Below are 12,437 nucleotides of genomic sequence, written 5' to 3'. Positions count from 1 at the left end.
TGGGGTCCTCAGTGAATGAAAATTCTCACTGGACGTACTTTTGCTCAAATTGCGTAGGTATTAGAGCAGAATAAAATTGTTAATCAATAAATAAAATAAAGCTCCCGTCGTCCATTAACATCAGGAAATTATTTTCATAACAGCTGTGACCAATTTCCATATTTGTATTAAAAACGCATACAAATATGGGATATGGCATTCAAAAGACAATATTCTACTAATTTATGATTTGAGAATAAAGAGAGGGAAACCGGTTCATTGTCCTAGGGCCAACTCATGGACATGTTGTATCGATTATGATGGTCATCTGGGAACACCCTGGAAAAAAACACTGACACTTCTAAATATCGACACACAACAGTAACAGCTTCTCTTGAAATTTACACTACCCACTGTATAATGAAATACCATATGCACAGGACAGGCTTTTAGGTGCGAATTTTAGTACAAAACGGATATGGAAGAAGAAACCACATCAGCAGTGAGTGGCCGGCTAAGACGTCAGACTTGAAACACTCGGAGTAAATCTAATAAAGTTATTATTTGATGTAATTTCTGCTCAAGGCATGCACTTCTTCAAGATAGGCTCTTTTAGAAGGAATTTAATCCAAACTGAATCAAATCATTTTTTTGAACTATCCAAAATTGGAATCACCCCAGTGTCCTATCGCTTTTTCAGTGTCACACCTACGAGGACACTTAATTTATCTGCCACATGTTAGAGCGACCATCCTAGGCGATAATTCAATTTTCGTTAACCCAGACAGATTAAGATGGATGCCGTCTGCTATAATAGATTAGTTGAATGGACCAATCCAGCCTGCAACATCCGACTTGAAACAGTCAATTTGCCGTATAATGCCGTTAAAACCTTGCTTTTCTTTTACGTTTCCGTACTAAATAATTAGTCCGTTCCAATTCGAAAAAAGAGGAAGCATTTTCATTAATTACGAACAAGGTGTGAACAAAAAATGGGGTGTCTATTTAAGGCCCTGCCTGAACATTTTTAACTTGCCTGGAAGAAAAACCACACTTTATCCGGACATTCCCCTTTTAATTTAATTGAGTGGCGATTCGTCTGGGGTTTCCTGGATAATTTGAAGAGTTTTTAAAAGCAGATCCCATGCTTGCATGTTCCTATTTTTGTTTTGTTTCGTAGGGATTTTAAATTTTAAATCAGCCCGTCCGTTGATTGATGAGGCACCCACTCTAACCAACTTACCCACTTTAACCAACCAAGTTAGCTGGATGAGAAACGTTTTAAAAGACACCCAAAAAATAATACAAAAACAATACGCATGATTGGTTTCTTTTGGACTGCTAGAAAACACTCACCTTAAATTTTGCACCAAAATAATAAAGTAATTCAAAGAAGTATAATATTCTTTAACTTCCATTTTACCATTTCCAGAGCGAATTGCTTGGCTCCTAAAAACCAACAAATTGGCGGTTTTTGCATTGGAATTTTTCGCTGAAAACACATGTTACATTTCCCTCCAACATGAGCTTTACGATAGTTTAATATTCTTCACGGGTGCTTGCGAAGTAAATGCCGTTTGAGGCCTTTTCCCACATAATAAATCATAGATTACTAAGATATTCTCCCAAGGGAATTTGCAAGTACTTGCACTTTGCAGTTTCAGACTTTGCAGTGGTTTCGTCCGAATACTTTAATCGCTATTTAGAAGTTAGTAAAGAAAACTAACTCGGGGAAATTTTATAGTCTTTTATTATTATCTTATATAAGGCAAAAATAAACTTCCCCATAAATTCCACCTACAATTTTCTTCAGAAACGCAATTAGAAATGTTCACAACAACCACGTATGGGCTGACAAGAGCCCACATAAAGTTCACGAAAATTGTTTCTATGCGACACCAATTTTCGTTAAATGGTTGGACTGGAATTGTGGATTATTGGATAATTAGACCTGTATCTCTGCGACGAAGGCTCAACGGTAAAATATATTAGAGTTTTCTGGAACAATCCCTATTCCCCTAGAGAATCTGTCATTACTGAAAAACAATGTAATGTGGTTTATGCTTGATGGAACACCATTCCATTTTACTGTGGTTTCCAATCAATATTCAAAACAACGATTGTCAAGAGTGCTGGGGTGATCACCGAAACCTCTATTTAGTCGACTAGATCTCTGGGTGTAAATCCATTAGGCTTTTTCTTATGGAAATGTTTAAAGTCATTAGTTTAAGTTTCCCCAATGGAGAATCAAGCACACTTGAGAAATGGGTGAATGGGTGCATTTCCATTAAAAAGTCTGATATTATTGGAAGAATTCGGCAGGAACGGAATGTTCACCTCAGCTACTTATATACTCTACAGGTACGACCAGTTCAAGAGGAAACATAGGGATTGTGCAAGTGGGAGGAAAATCGCGTAAGATTTAATATGCCTCCGACAAAAAACAACGAAGTGGGTTGCGCGACTGGTGGCTGACGTGGGCGGAGTCAATCTGGCCGAGATCGTTACTTCAATGTTTAGATTAGTATTGATTTTGGTACCTTTGCAGCGAGGGAATTTTTTAAAAATATCAGAGCAAAAAGCAACAATGTAAATAAATAGAAAAAACGATTAATCCATCACTAGAACGTATATTAGTAAAAATTCTGAAGCGATGAGAGGTATGGTAACACTAGACTGACTCCGCCCACTGGCTGGCCTGTCCGGTCTACGTCTCCACTTCGATGTTTAGATTAGTATGGATTTTACTGCCTTTGCAGAGATGGAATTTTTTGAAATGTCAGGGCAAAAACAGCAATGTAAATTAAAAAAAACATTAGTTTATCACTAGAAATTTTATTAGTAAAAATTCTGAAAAAATGAGAGATCTGGTAACACTGAACTGGCTCCGCCCTCTGGCTGGCCTGTCCGGCCTACGTCTTCACTTCGAGGTTTAGATTAGTATGGATTTTACTACCTTTGCAGAGATGGAAATTTTTTTAAATATCAGGACAAAAACAGCAATGTAAATTAAAAAAACCATTAATTCATCACTAGAACTTTTATTAGTAAAAATTCTGAAACAGTGAGATATGTGGTAACATTGGACTGACTCCGCCCACGTTAGCTGCTGGTATCTCAACGCACTTCACTGGTCTTTGTCGGAAGCATATTAAACCTTATGCGATCCTTCTCACACTTGCATAGTCCCTATGTTTCCACTCGAACTGGTAATACCCGTATAGGGCTAATATCAAGAAGCAAAACGGTATTGTAAACTACTTGATGATATCCCTTCGATATCGATTTGTTGTCATAACAGTACGGTGAAACTGGATGTTGACTGCTAACTGGGAAATATTTATATTCCTATGAATGTAAGTGTGCAAACGTAGAACCGCATTTTATGGATAATATTCTATGGGCTCCGAATAATAACAGGACAACAATTCTTGTTCTTTTGGATTTTTCGAAGGCATTTGACATGATCAATTAAAACATTCACAAAGTGATAATTAAGCACTCTTTTCTGATGATTCGTGCTTGTTTGCATTATAATTCCCAACTCATAGAACTCATCGCGTTCCTCTCAGTGAATAATTTTATAATTGTTAGAGATTAAAACAAAATGGTACTTGGCAGTATTTTGAGACCCTCCTTTGTATATTATTTATACCTGCAATTTTTTTCCATTGCAATATTGTCAGCATCAAATTTACCGATAATTTGAACATCAATAATGCCGCTTTTATTGAACGGGGCAAGTTTGTGTTTTGCTTGCTGTCTCACCCCAGACACAAGGGGGGCACAGTTGGTTGGCAGTGCCGAGGTGAACTGTATCTCTTTTGTGTATATCTTATTTTTGTTCGAAGAACCACAGCTTATTTGGCGCTGAACCAATGTAGAACAAACACACTTGATAACAAAACACTTATATTTATTTAACTGAATGTCCAACACTACTGCACAAGTGACAAAAGTCATAACAAAGTGTAAAGTTAGGGTAAACTAGAGAATCACAAGCGACCACCGGTTATCAAGAACTTTTGACGATCGAGAGTTTTTTGGAACAGGGCAAATGTTATGTTTTAACTGAGAGCAGTATTGAGATCTTACTAAGGCTGTAGGAGTATAAAAAGAGAGTAGGAGAGGTGTTGAAGAGGCGTTGCGTGTTGTGTGAAAGACTATATGAGACTGTTTGAGACCGACTCAAAAACTTAATTTTCCCACCGAATATGAACCTCATCTTATCCATATATATTTTTACCACCTCATAGTCATGCCAATTAGTGTGAATTATTAGTGCAGGGGAATAAGGATTGCTTATCAACACGGTGCCATGAAGGTGTGAGAAAAATGATGGGTGAGAAGAGTTATGAGCGTGGGAAGAGTGTGGAATGTGTATGCATTTGGATAATGTAAACACTGCCCTTAAGGGTGATTAAGAAGGGTTTACGTTGGCAAAGAAAGAAATGTATTATTAGGTGAAGATGTTGGGTATTTTTCCAACATTTATTAGTAACAAAATTAATAGTCATTTAAGGGATTGTTTTGATGCTTTTGATAAACATCTGTTTAGGATCAATTCGAACGAGTTCGTTGCTGTTATATAGAGAAAATTTAAGCCTGAGTTCTGATGAATTTGGTTCTGATCGTACTGGTGAGGATCAAATTTATTTTAGAGAGTAGTACATGACGTTTATCTTATTATAGATATAAAACTAAAATTCTAGGAACTCCATAGTTTATGTATTAACCGTGTTTGTTCCATTGTTAGAATAATTTACTCTCACAGATGCGACCTTTCCAGGCAGACCAGAACATTATTATGCGAGTCCCTAACTTACAACCAAATGCTGTTAGCGTTGGTTATAAGTGCTGAAAAACTGAATAAAAATTTGCATATTTTTTACTCAATTATCAGCCATAATGTCCGTTTTGTCTGCAAAAGCAGGGGATTTTTTTGCGTTTGCACGACTCGCTTCTAGTGGGAAAAGATTCCTTATTTGCAAAGCTTTGACCATTTCGCATGGCGACACCAGGTAGGGCATATCCTGGACTATTTTCCTGTATTATTAGAACTAATTCCGCAGATAGCAGTATGAAGTATTGAAAATAAAAATCTATAAGTTGGGAAACTCTTGGAAATTTATTTTGATGCCGTATTGTGATCGATGATCTTTCTCTGTGGATTATCTATCTACCCATATTTGCTCTAGAAAATTCTTTTAAATTGGAGTCAAAGGAAAAAAGTCGGAAATTTTGACATTTCGTCAATCCATGGAGATTTGAAATGATTGATGGATCCTTTAATCCACTCAAAAGGTTTTGGGTTCCAATTTTTGAAACCTTCAATGGAACTCTCCTTTAGGTTCCGTTAGGTACGAAAAATCCTGCGGAGGCTATGACGTATGACAGAAGTCCAACTCTGTTAGATAAATGTTAAGCGTCGCAACAATAGTTATAAAACTTTCGCAAAACTATCCAAAAATATTGAGGATACAGTGTTTCCCAAAAATACCTGTGCTAAATCTTACGTCTACCACTATTTGCATCCAAAGTCACGTTCACGTCATTAAAATGTGTCCTGATGACGTATACTAAATGACAGTATTACTTTATCTATATCACTTAAAAGATTCTTTAGTCGTGTCAAATACGACAGAGCATAATTACTGACAAGAACGCAGCTTACAACACTAATAAAAATAAAAGTGAGAACAAGCGTCCTTCGAGAGTAAAAAGTCTTCGGGGTGTCTTAACTTCGAAGTAGCGCCCTGTAACGAGGCCACGCTTTATAATCGATTGTGCTTCCCACTTTTCATTTCAGCTTTTTTCGGTCCTACATTGTGGCACACTTTTCATTTGGTGTTATTTATTTCTGGACCGAATTGAAGTTTGGAATAAACAATTCCCGGATTCCCACCAGATCCAAAACGTGCTGGGGGCGCAATTTTTTTGCTAAAGAAGCAATCACATTCATCAATTAAAATCATGTATTAATTAAAATTGTTGTTGACCGTTTTGCTTAGTAGTGGTATTGTTTGGTTTTGTTTATCGCTTCGGCTGATTTAATCAATTCATTCCGCCTACGCGGGAAGGAGGCAAATTTTTAAGTGACACGACAGGGAAAGTAAAAAACTAATTTCCTTTGGAAGTAATAAACGTCAAGGCGCGAGGGGACATAATGTAATGAAATTACAGCCTAATTTGAATATTCCAGAAGGAACAAGCCTTTATAACTTCATACTAGAATAAAATGTTATTTGTTTCTGACCAGAAACTTACTGGAAGACAAAAAAGCCATCACATTTGACATCTTCTCGATACGGATGGGGGCTCGAATAGACTCGTTTCACATGCAGGAAACGGAGAGCGGAAATAAACAAACTGAACTGCAAAAGATATTTCAGAGGGTTTGAAAATACACTCGCACGTTCCATATTTCAGGAATCTCGTTGGTAATAAGCGTACATATAAAACACTTTTTCATATTTTATGTGAAAGCTTCGTATATGTGTACAAGCCGAGTGGAAAATACTTTATATGGTGTTAACTTTCCTCGGCAAACAGGAGACGATTTAACCAGCCGATTTGTTGTACTAATGTAGTCGCATTTTTCCGCCCCTTCTCATATTTACCAGTACAATATAATGTCTGTTTAGCACGCAAGTTAAACCCTTTTTAAACAGATTACCCCTATTTATATCATGACCTATTTTAAGCTATATTTACGCGGCCCATTCTTCACCATAATGGAGGGTGAATAAGCTGGGCATGGACTAGGGCATTCTAAGGCTTTTGAAATGCATAATTAATTTAGGTTTGTGCAGTTCTATCAGATGTTTGGCCAGGGAATGCCTAGAAGGGCTAATTTTGCTGCAAACAGACCTAAACGCAGGATAGTATTCGACATTAATAGTAGCTAGAGTTCATTGCCAGGAATAATCGGTAATTATCCACATTTTGAACTCAAATAGAATATTTCATTTCGAGTTCGGAAAATAACATTTTGCCGTGCGCGGGTGACGAACTCTCTTGGGAGACGAAGCCGAACCCAGGATGTAAGCATGGGAAAATGCATTTCGGGGCTTACACGATATTACAGATTTAGCTGCAATATCATGTAAGCACGGGAAAATGCAATTTGGCCGTGCAATGAACGATACTTTTCGTTAATAGCTGCTGCTGCTATTTGCTGGAGCTCTGGAAAACCTCGTAATATTTGCATTTTTATAACTACTAAGTAAGTTTTTTTACAGCGCATCGGTTTTATAGAGCAGAATATTATTTCTTAGATGTAGCATATTCGTTCATACAACCTTGCCTCCAAGTGTCTTTCTTGTTGTCATACAAACTGCAAGTATCCATTTTCTTAGTTTTCATATTTTTCTCTCGAATTTTAAACTAACAGTTCGACTTTTGAACATTACTTTATAGGATATGATCAGATATTTCCCACAAATTTCGAAATTTTGAGGGGCAAGTTTCATTAAATTATTGTAATAACACAACGGTGTGATACCCACAAAAATAGCCGAAACAGTGGCTCGAAATAGAATCTGTAATATCTTTAAGCTTTTTGATTACACAACGCTAAAATTAAGTATTTCTCAGATAGCTAACTGTACTGGAAATACACCTTTCCCTTAAGGGCACGGGAAGATACACCTTCCGGAAAACGCGCGGCAAAATGCGACTTTCGGGATTAATGAAACTCTAAGTCTAATGTTGGGAGGTATCATTCATTACACGTCCTCCAATACAACCACTAGATTATATTTCGATCCAGTGTTATCATTATTATCGTCAGTGGCAGTGTTATTATTAACACAGCCTGAAACCAAACAATCCAGAGTTATTATTCATTAAAATTCTATGTTCATTATTTGGCTTGCAATAAGTGGTGATTACTTAAACCTTGTTTGGAAAAGAGGCCGTCGAATTATAATACTCAAATGATGAAAGAAACATCTATTATGTAATGAAAAAGGAGCCAATAGTTGACAGGTTTATATCCGTGCCAAGAGATAAAAGTGGCCTCAATTGTATCGTATTCATCGCAAGCATGAGAGAAGCTGTTTTAATCCTTCACAAATCAAAATTTCAGTGATTCCACGCAAAACCGTTAGATGTTGCAACACTGTGCAGAATCGGGCCCGATAGAGTAACAGGGTCCCCAAGGAATTGCACGGAGGCAAATTCAGAGGCACAAAATAAAAAAATTAGCAAGGGCCCAAGAGAGTTTTGTTTCTGGATAAAGTTTACATTTCTTATTTCAAAGAGAAATTGACCAAAAAAACAGGCAGAGCTTTTTCTAAAAGATTTTGAAGAACAATACTAATTTAGAATTTCCTTCGGCATTAAATACAGTATGTTCCCAATTACTATCTATTATATAATACAGGTGATATAATTAAGATAAAGTCGCTTACAATGTGTTTTAAAATTCGAAAAATGCCTAAAGATATTTTTAAGTGTCTAACTGTGACACCGTTTGAGAGAAAAATATATAAACCAGGAAAATTATTACCAGCAATTTGTATGACAAGAAGAAAAGGAGGTACAAGATTTCCTAAACGAAATTACTGGTTTATCCATTTGAGACGGTAGGTAATAAAATTTCCTGCTTTATAGAGTCGATTTCTGCTTTTTTTTTTATTTCCCGGACGGTAATAAAATATACTAATCTAAGTCTGTGATGTGGCAGCACGGAAAACAGCGCACCTAAAGTACAAAACCGCTTTCCCTTGCACGACAGCGTTTTCCCGTGCACTTACGTGAAACGTGTATTTTTGGTACAGTCAACTGTGCAATGGAAAGCTTTATCATTTTGCGTATCCTGGATATATTTTTGTCAAAAGACATTGGAATTACATTTTTATGAAAGCATTGACTGAACGAAATGCAGGAACGCATTTCATGAAGTTTAGAAATTCTTAGATTTTTATAGAAAGCCATCTTTTCTGAATAGAATTGTTATGAATTGGAGTCTGCAGAAACTCGCAATAACTACATAAATGCTATCGATATTATCAGTCTTAAATGAAAACTGGTCTGTGATATAAATTTAATATATTTTTTTACTTTTGGTAATTTAAACGCCACGTTATCAACTTTTAAATTAATCTAGGGCCAGCCGTTTTAAGTCAGCGCTGCAGCGACATGCAACTTCTACAATAAAGCGGTGGAGCGGTGCTGTTCACGGAATCCGCTGGATAGTGTACCTAATGTTTTTTAATCTGAAAGCATCATCGCGTGGAAGGCAAAACATTGCTATGAAAAAGTAACAATTATTTTTACTTAAGCCATTTAGAGCATGATATAGGTACCATTGTGATATGGTAAGCACCTGGTACCTCCCTCAAAATTGGTATTTTTTGCTGGTTCCATTCATGGGGTTCAATAGAAAGGTGAGACATATCAATTTGAAGTAACGCATGCATAACACTCAACAGGCGAAATCGCCTCTTATCTAATCAAATAAACAGAGGAAAAGAACAGTTCCAGAAAAATGTTAATTTTCAAGATATTTGGATTGTGACTGACATTGTTTCCAAACGGCATTTTGCGCCACTAGAACTCCAGGACATTAAATTTCACTCATTTTTTTTTCTCAATGTAACTTTTAGTTTGGCAAAATGTTGGTAACTTGGGACCCTAATAAGATGATTTGACCTGAATTATACATTTTCAATAACCTCAACTAACCAATATAACCTAGAATAATGGCAATTAAGTCATTTTAGGAGCTTCGATGGTGTGAGCAATCTAGTAATCTCTGACCTGAATAATTTCTCGTAGAATGACTCAAATAGATCCAAAGTAAATTATTTACCCGTGACTCCCCATAAGTCCACAAGGTGGTTTAACTTTAAACCGTGGCTTAAATCGACCATTTTGCATGTAGAAGTGTCAAATTAAACCATGTTTAGAGTTGAGATTGACTTGTGGACCTATGGATAATATGGAGGCGAGTAACCTCTGGAGACCTCTTTAAACTGTCTGTTTGAATGGAATTGTACATATCGCTTTAATGATCCTCAATGATAATGAATTTCTTAGTAAAAAAAGGTAATTTTTGTCGTTGAAATAAACGCCTAACAGTTTAGAATGATATCAGTATTAATGCTGATATGTTGCGGATATTTAAAATATGCGAAAGAACTGCCTTTATTAAATCAAAGTTTTTCCAAGTGTTTTTTAAAATTCGTTTTCGTAAGGGAATTAAAATGTTTACTCTATTCTCTTGACACACAATCAATACTAGATTTTACTTCTGTTGCAATGAATCTTGTAAATAATCAGTAAAACTGGGGATTCTTGGCACTAAATCGCTGTTTTCAGAACTTTTAGATTTTTTTAAATTGCCCAGAGGAGATATTCATTTTGTTAATTCTGAAAGATACCCTTTTCTTGAAAAAGTTTTTTGTGTTATCACCATATTTATTATAAACTTTAGGTGAACTTTTTCTAGCAATTCTAGTATCATCCCTAAGTTGAACTTGTGTGTCCCCAATATTAAAAGAATAACATTTAAATACATCGAGATTAAATATTAAATCGCATAACCAGGCACAGATCAATATTTTTCCTTCGAGTAGCTTACCTGCTTTATTTCCACACTAAAACCATGCAATTAGAAAGTTTTTCAGGCAACACAAAAACTATCACTAAACTCTGCCAGCGTTAATTTCGTGTTGTAACTACGAATTTTCGAAAAGTTGTTTTTCAGCTTTATACGTAAAACTTTCGCGCTCTATACGAGAGTGCCAGTCAACAACTCTTACCGCGCGTGCAAGCTCTATGACATTTCACGCTTTACTGCAGTTTAGAGTCCGCTCCGCCAAAGTTAGAGCTTAGCTTGGAAGTTTGATGAGCGACGGCGCCAATCTGCCAAATTGGGCAACGTCGCTCAATGTTGAGAACTTGAATTCAGGATAAAAATTTGAGAAAGTTAGTTTGTTCTCGGGTGCAACTTGAAGGGTTTTACGGCCTGCCTGTTTGTGACCATTGTTAGTTTCCAATATTGTTAATTGTTAAGTTCTTTTCATAATTTTTGAGACTTTTCCATTTGGATCCCCGTATGGCACATGTCAGATTAATCCGAGTTTTTCCTTTTGGAGCGAACTTTTCCAGGCCCTGTAAGGTTTGCCTTAGATAGTGGAATTATCATACAGTGGTCAAAATTACGTTTAGAATTAGGTTTAATAAATTACTAACTTTCACAGTATCAGATGATGAAACAAATATTTCCATATCCTGGATTTCTCTTGAGTGAAACCCTAAGAATATTAATAGTGGTCACAAGAGTTAGACCGCATAGTAGAGTAGCCAGTAGTCCAGCTGGGGTAATGAGTTATGTCTCATCAGGACGAGAGCGTTCTAAATAACAATGGGATTCATTTTTTGCCTATTAAATACCATTTGGTTTCCTTTAAACGAAACTGATCAAACCACTAAATCTTCACTAATGTTGAAAATATCCACTCGGCAGGTACAAATTAGAAGCTCATTCAAGAATCGAACCTGGATGGTGTCTCATTACTCACCGCTAGAATCTCATTCGATAGTTATGAAAATGCACAAGACGGATAGGCATCATTTGATATGGAGACTTTCAGAATTTTCTGCTGAGATTGTGGAATAATTTCAATTATTTGGAGACCATTGTTCTGTGAGGTAAAAAGGAGAAGATTCTTTAGAATTAATTATAAGGCTCCAACGAAAAGTAAAGAGTGTTCTAGTGGATGAAGTATCGTGAGTTGAAGTCGAGTTTTGGTTCGCAAATGCGAAGCCTGTTTTGCATCAAAGAGACCCCGCCCAAGATAATGAGGTTTTTGTAATACAGTATATTGTAGGTGTTCTTTTGAAAGACCATTCTTTCATTTATTTATTAATATCATTAATTCATTAATTAATTATATTATATTATATTAATTGCGATAATTAGGGAATATCTTCAAGTAAAGTAAAAAAAATAAAACGTAGAAGGAAAAGGCATTGGTGGTTAAGGCTGTGGGCAAATCAACCAAATAGGTAAAATGAGGGCGTTAGCGAATGATCAAGAGGTGCCCAAAAATCATATAAGAATATCTGTAGAGTAATTTGAACAGTTACTTGAGAAAGTTACGCCAGCAATTAAGAAACAAAAAACAAATACGAAAGAAAGTTTTCATTTCAGGGTAAAACTGTAAACTGTACTTAGATATCTTGCAGTGGGAAATTACTTTCCAACATTCGAAGCCTTATGCAGTGTACCAAAATGTTCTCTTTTTCGGTTTTTACCAGAAGTATTGGCTCTTATTTACGAAGTTCTAAAATAATACATAGAAATAAACAGTTAGATTGTTTTGAGTAATCAACTGTGGCGAAATTCTGCGCAGTAATTTAAGATAGTTTGTCTTATTAATAGTCCTTTCTGTATCTAAAATTTCAAAAGATCATCGTTTTTTAAAGATAGAGTTTTTCTGTCTTTC

At 36.0% G+C, this 12,437-nt stretch overlaps 1 protein-coding gene across 1 annotated transcript in view; it reads right to left on the bottom strand.

Annotated features, from left to right (window-relative positions):
- Positions 1 to 10,765, bottom strand: part of LOC136409376 (protein artichoke-like) — a 54,745-nt gene extending 43,980 nt beyond the window's left edge. Inside the window, exon 1 of the mRNA XM_066390829.1 lies at positions 10,568 to 10,765. The gene's annotated coding sequence lies outside the window, so the exon portion shown is untranslated. The remainder of the gene's footprint in view (positions 1 to 10,567) is intronic.
- Between the last annotated feature and the right edge of the window lie 1,672 nt (positions 10,766 to 12,437).

This window comes from Euwallacea similis, chromosome 6, assembly GCF_039881205.1.
Source record: "Euwallacea similis isolate ESF13 chromosome 6, ESF131.1, whole genome shotgun sequence".
NCBI classification, from domain to species: Eukaryota; Metazoa; Arthropoda; class Insecta; order Coleoptera; family Curculionidae; genus Euwallacea; species Euwallacea similis.
The sequence above is the reverse complement of the archived record's forward strand: the minus strand, read 5'-3'. Positions and strand labels throughout refer to the sequence as shown.